Source organism: Atractosteus spatula, chromosome 8 (assembly GCF_055471065.1).
Source record: "Atractosteus spatula isolate fAtrSpa1 chromosome 8, fAtrSpa1.hap1, whole genome shotgun sequence".
Taxonomy (NCBI): Eukaryota; Metazoa; Chordata; class Actinopteri; order Semionotiformes; family Lepisosteidae; genus Atractosteus; species Atractosteus spatula.
The window spans coordinates 62,729,908-62,735,800 of record NC_142713.1 but is presented as its reverse complement, the minus strand read 5'-3'; positions in this window follow the sequence as shown (position 1 = coordinate 62,735,800).

Below are 5,893 nucleotides of genomic sequence, written 5' to 3'. Positions count from 1 at the left end.
CATTCCTTTTGGTTTGGGGAAAATGTCAAAATCCCATGCCCAGAGAACTTCAGGTAGAGTTCGCGGAAATACTCCGTGGACACCCCAGGTAGGGTAATGATCAGCATTTCCACACTACTCAGAGAATTTTTATTTTCAGGGATGGATTTTTAGCCCAATTCAAGTTGAAGAAAAGTGGTTTCGTGAAAATCGCAGAAATTTTTTTTTCAGAAACTCCGGGGTGCCTGGAGGTTGCGGTGCACCACGCGACAGTTGTATTCCAAAACTGAGTCACTCAGATCATACGAGTACCCAAGCATGCTTGAAACTCATTCAAATGCAAGTGCTTCTATCTGTTGTCTTGATTGTTTCCGACTCATTCCTTTTAGTTTGGGGAACATGTCAAAATACCATGCCCAGAGAACTTAAGGTAGAGTTCCCGGAAATGCTCAGTGGACAACCCAGGCAGGGTAAGGATCAGCATTTCCACACTACTCAGAGAATTTTTATTTTCAGGGATGGATTTTTAGCCCAATTCAAGTTGAAGAAAGGTGGTTTCGTGAAAATCGCAGACATTTTTTTTTCAGAAACTCCGGGGTGCCTGGAGGTTGCGGTGCACCACGCGACAGTTGTATTCCAAAACTGAGTCACTCAGATCATACGAGTACCCAAGCAGGCTTGAAACTCATTCAAATGCAAGTGCTTCTATCTGTTGTCTTGATTGTTTCCCACTCATTCCTTTTGGTTTGGGTAACGTCAAAATCCCATGTCCAGAGAACTTCAAGTAGAGTTCCCGGAAATGCTCAGTGGACACCCCAGGTAGGGTAAGGATCAGCATTTCCACACTACTCAGAGAATATTTATTTTCAGGGATGGATTTTTAGCCCAATTCAAGTTGATGAAAAGTGGTTTCGTGAAAATCGCAGAAATTTTTTTTTCAGAAACTCCGGGGTGCCTGGAGGTCGCGGTGCACCACGCGACAGTTGTATTCCAAAACTGAGTCACTCAGATCACACGAGTACCCAAGCATGCTTGAAACTCATTCAAATGGAAGTGCTTCTATCTGTTGTCTTAATTGTTTCCCACTCATTCCTTTTGGTTTGGGGAACATGTCAAAATCCCATGCCCAGAGAACTTCAGGTAGAGCTCGCGGAAATGCTCAGTGGACAACCCAGGCAGGGTAAGGATCAGTATTTCCACACTACTCAGAGAATTTTAATTTTCAGTGATGGATTTTTAGCCCAATTCAAGTTGAAGAAAAGTGGTTTCGTGAAAATTGCAGAAAATTTTTTTTCAGAAACTCCGGGGTGCCTTGAGGTCGCGATGCACCACGCGACAGTTGTATACCAAAACTGAGTCACTCAGATCACACGAGTACCCAAGCATGCTTGAAACTCATTCAAATGCAAGTGCTTCTATCTGTTGTCTTGATTTTTTCCCACTCATTCATTTTGGTTTGGGGGACATGTCAAAATCCCATGCCCAGAGAACTTCAGGTAGAGTTCGCGGAAATGCTCAGTGGACAACCCAGGCAGGGTAAGGATCAGCATTTCCACACTACTCAGAGAATTTTTATTTTCAGGGATGGATTTTTAGCCCAATTCAAGTTGAAGAAAGGTGGTTTCGTGAAAATCGCAGAATGTTTTTTTTCAGAAACTCCGGGGTGCCTGGAGGTCGCGGTGCACCACGCGACAGTTGTATTACAAAACTGAGTCACTCAGATCACACGAGTACCCAAGCATGCTTGAAACTCATTCAAATGCAAGTGCTTCTATCTGTTGTCTTGATTTTTTCCCACTCATTCATTTTGGTTTGGGGGACATGTCAAAATCCCATGCCCAGAGAACTTCAACTAGAGTTCGCGGAAATGCTCAGTGGACACCCCAGGTAGGGTAAGGATCAGCATTTCCACACTACTCAGAGAATTTTTATTTTCAGGGATGGATTTTTAGCCCAATTCAAGTTGAAGAAAAGTGGTTTCGTGAAAATCGCAGAAATTTTTTTTTCAGAAACTCCGGGGTGCCTGGAGGTCGCGGTTCACCACGCAACAGTTGTATTCCAAAACTGAGTCACTCAGATCACACGAGTACCCAAGCATGCTTGAAACTCATTCAAATGCAAGTGCTTCTATCTGTTTTCTTGATTGTTTCCCACTCATTCCTTTTGGTTTGGGGAACATGTCAAAATCCCATGCCCAGAGAACTTCAGGTAGAGTTCGCGGAAATGCTCAGTGGACAACCCAGGCAGGGTAAGGATCAGCATTTCCACACTACTCAGAGAATTTTTATTTTCTGGGATGGATTTTTAGCCCAATTCAAGTTGAAGAAAGGTGGTTTCGTGAAAATCGCAGAATGTTTTTTTTCAGAAACTCCGGGGTGCCTGGAGGTCGCGGTGCACCACGCGACAGTTGTATTCCAAAACTGAGTCACTCAGATCACACGAGTACCCAAGCATGCTTGAAACTCATTCAAATGCAAGTGCTTCTATCTGTTGTCTTGATTTTTTCCCACTCATTCCTTTTGCTTTGGGGGACATGTCAAAATCCCATGCCCAGAGAACTTCAGGTAGAGTTCGCGGAAATGCTCCGTGGACAACCCAGGTAGGGTAAGGATCAGCATTTCCACACTACTCAGAGAATTTTTATTTTCAGGGATAGATTTTTAGCCCAATTCAAGTTGAAGAAAAGTGGTTTCGTGAAAATCGCAGAAAATTTTTTTTCAGAAACTCCGGGGTGCCTGGAAGTCGCGGTGCACCACGCGACAGTTGTATTTCACACTGAGTCACTCAGATCACACGAGTACCCAAGCATGCTTGAAACTCATTCAAATGCAAGTGCTTCTATCTGTTGTCTTGATTATTTCCCACTCATTCCTTTTGGTTTGGGTAATATGTCAAAATCCCATGCCCAGAGAACTTCAACTAGAGTTCGCGGAAATGCTCAGTGGACACCCCAGGTAGGGTAAGGATCAGCATTTACACACCACTCAGAGAATTTTTATTTTCAGGGATGGATTTTTATCCCAATTGAAGTTGAAGAAATGTGGTTTCGTGAAAATCGCTGAAATTTTTTTTTCAGAAACTCCGGGGTGCCTGGATGTCGCGGTGCACCACGCAACAGTTGTATTCCAAAACTGAGTTACTCAGATCACACGTGTACCCAAGCATGCTTGAAACTCATTCAAATGCAAGTGCTTCTATCCATGGTCTTGATTGTTTCCCACTCATTCCTTTTGGTTTGGGTAACACGTCAAAATCTTATGCCTAGAGAACTTCAACTAGAGTTCGCGGAAATGCTCAGTGGACACCTCAGGTAGGGTAAGGATCAGCATTTACACACCACTCAGAGAATTTTTAATTTCAGGTATGGATTTGAGTCAGTCGGCTCACACGAGTACCCAAGCATGATTGAAACTCATTCAAATGCAAGTGCTTCTATCCGTGGTCTTGATTGTTTCCCATTATTCGTTTTGGTTTGGGGAACATGTCAAAATACCATGACCAGAGAGGCTCAGATGTAGATTGACTGACTCAGTTTTGGAATACAATTGCCGCGCGGTGCACCACGACATCCAGGCCCGTCGGAGTTTCGGAAAAAAAAAATTTCAGCTAGGATCACGAAACCACTTTTCTTCAACTTATCTTGGGCCAAAAATCCAACCCTGAAAATCAAAATTATCTAAGTAGTGTGTAAATTCTGATCCTTAGTTTACCTGGGATGTCCACTGAGCTTTTTAACGTTTTCCCCAAACCAAAAGGAATGAGTAGGAAACAATCAAGACCACGGATAGAAGTACTTGCATTTGAATGAGTTTCAATCATGCTTGGTTACCCGTGTGAGTCAACTGACTCAGTTTTCGAAATCAACTGCCGTGCGGTGCACTGTGACATCCAGGCCCCCTGGAGTTTTTAAAAAAAAAATTTCATAGAAGGACAAAAAAACACTCGTCCTAAACCTGATTTGGGCCCCAAAATAGAGTGATCAACAAATAAATTGTGTAAATAGAGTGTAAAAGCTAACACTAAATCTATCTGGGGTGTCTACTGAGAATTTTGCAATCTACATCTGAGCCTCTCTGGTCATGGTATTTTGACATGTTCCCCAAATCAAAAGGCACGTGTAGGACTCATTTAAGACAGTTGATCAAAGCTCTTGAAATTGCAGTAGATTCAGTAATGCTTGGTGACAACTTTTTATCCGACCGACTCAGTTTTTTGTACAACGACCTCGAGGTGCACTGTGCCATCCAGGTACCCCAGAGTTTCTGAAACTCTGTTGTTTCTGTTGTTAGCATGAGACAAGTTCAAGTTTATTTGTCAGTCCAACCGTATACAAGTATACAGAGGAGCGAGATATCTTTCTTCAGGTCTACAGTACGAATCACTCAGCAGGGACCCAGCCCGATGAGCCAAAGAGAGATCTCTCCACAGCCCAGGGGGTGTGGTCCTGCTATTACTGGGAAGGGCGGTGACGTCACCTGCTCTGGTAAGCCGGCTCTTACACAGTACCTGTCGGCCGTAAGCGTTACACTATGTTCACCTTCAACATTCTTTGTCCTAATTTGTGGACATCTGTGTTGCATTATTTAAATATTGTTAGAAATGATGTGCATTATCACTTTCATTTTTAACAGAATGCATATTTTGAAGTCATTTCTCACAATGTTGATTGTAAAATCCATTGATCTGTAATTGCTATTTACAATAACAGTTGAATTTCCTGTATTTTCAGCTTGTTTAGGTGTTTTTGAACATTAAATAACCAGTACACTAGAGATACATAACAATCTTGTGATTCACTTTATTGCATTATAAAAAGCAGACAGTTGATGTGATAATGGTCAGATTGGTAATTAATTTGTTAAACTCCAGGTTATGCAGTGTTAATAAACCTTGCAGTTTCAATAACATTTTTTCACAACAGGGGTTGATTGGATAACACTTTTATTCCACAGTGCATCTGTCTATGTAACTGGGGATAGTATACCATCTTGTATAATCTTGTATAGGACTGTTCTAACTTAGTTTCCCCTCCGTAAAGAAAGAGCGTGTTTACATTCAATAATCAAATAATTAATGGATTCTTCTGTGTGTGCTGTATTCTTACTGGTATTCTTACTTTCAAAAGCTGAAAAGGAACAACAAACTTAAAAATCTCCAGTGATGGTAGGAGCACTCATCCCCCTGAAGGTACTGTGTTTATCATTAATTTCCCTACGGGATTAATAAAGTATTATCTATCTAAAAGCGATTATCATGGGTTTACCGTTACTGCCTGGTCTTTAGGCTTATGTTAATGTGAAGCTGTTCAGGCAGAGGATTCTCATACACAGCACAAGGAGTGTCAAGAAAGAAAGCATTCCTGTACAGAAGCTCTGCACTAGCAGTGCTTAACACTGTAACAGCTGATATGCAGTTCTACTTTCAAATACTTTTGTTACAGAATGGCAGTTCTGATGCTCCTCACGACCCTTTAAGCGGTTAAAAAATGGATGGAACAGCACTAGTTCACGAGGAAAAAAACCATCCTCAACAGCGCAGTGACGCAGTTAAATCCAGCGCCTATATAACGCCAGTGCCAAGGAGGAGGAGGGGTGTGTATTGCTGTTACCTAACTCGAAGGATCCTTCCCCTCCTCCACTGTACAGTGGGGATGAACACGTGGAGACACGGTGGTTTCGTCTCGCCCTGCTTCACGTGTTCATCCGGGTCCTGGGACCGTGACCAATGGGAGAGCGTCCTGGCGAACAGGGCGGAACTTGGAAGGCCGGAACGATTCGCCATAACAACATGCCTAGTGTTGGGTTAAAACCCTCGCCCATGAGCGTGGAGCGCTTGAACGGTGGCTAGCGGGCCTTAATGGGCCGGGGCGGAGAGAATTCAGGCCAGGGAATAGGAAAAAAGCGGACGATTCCCG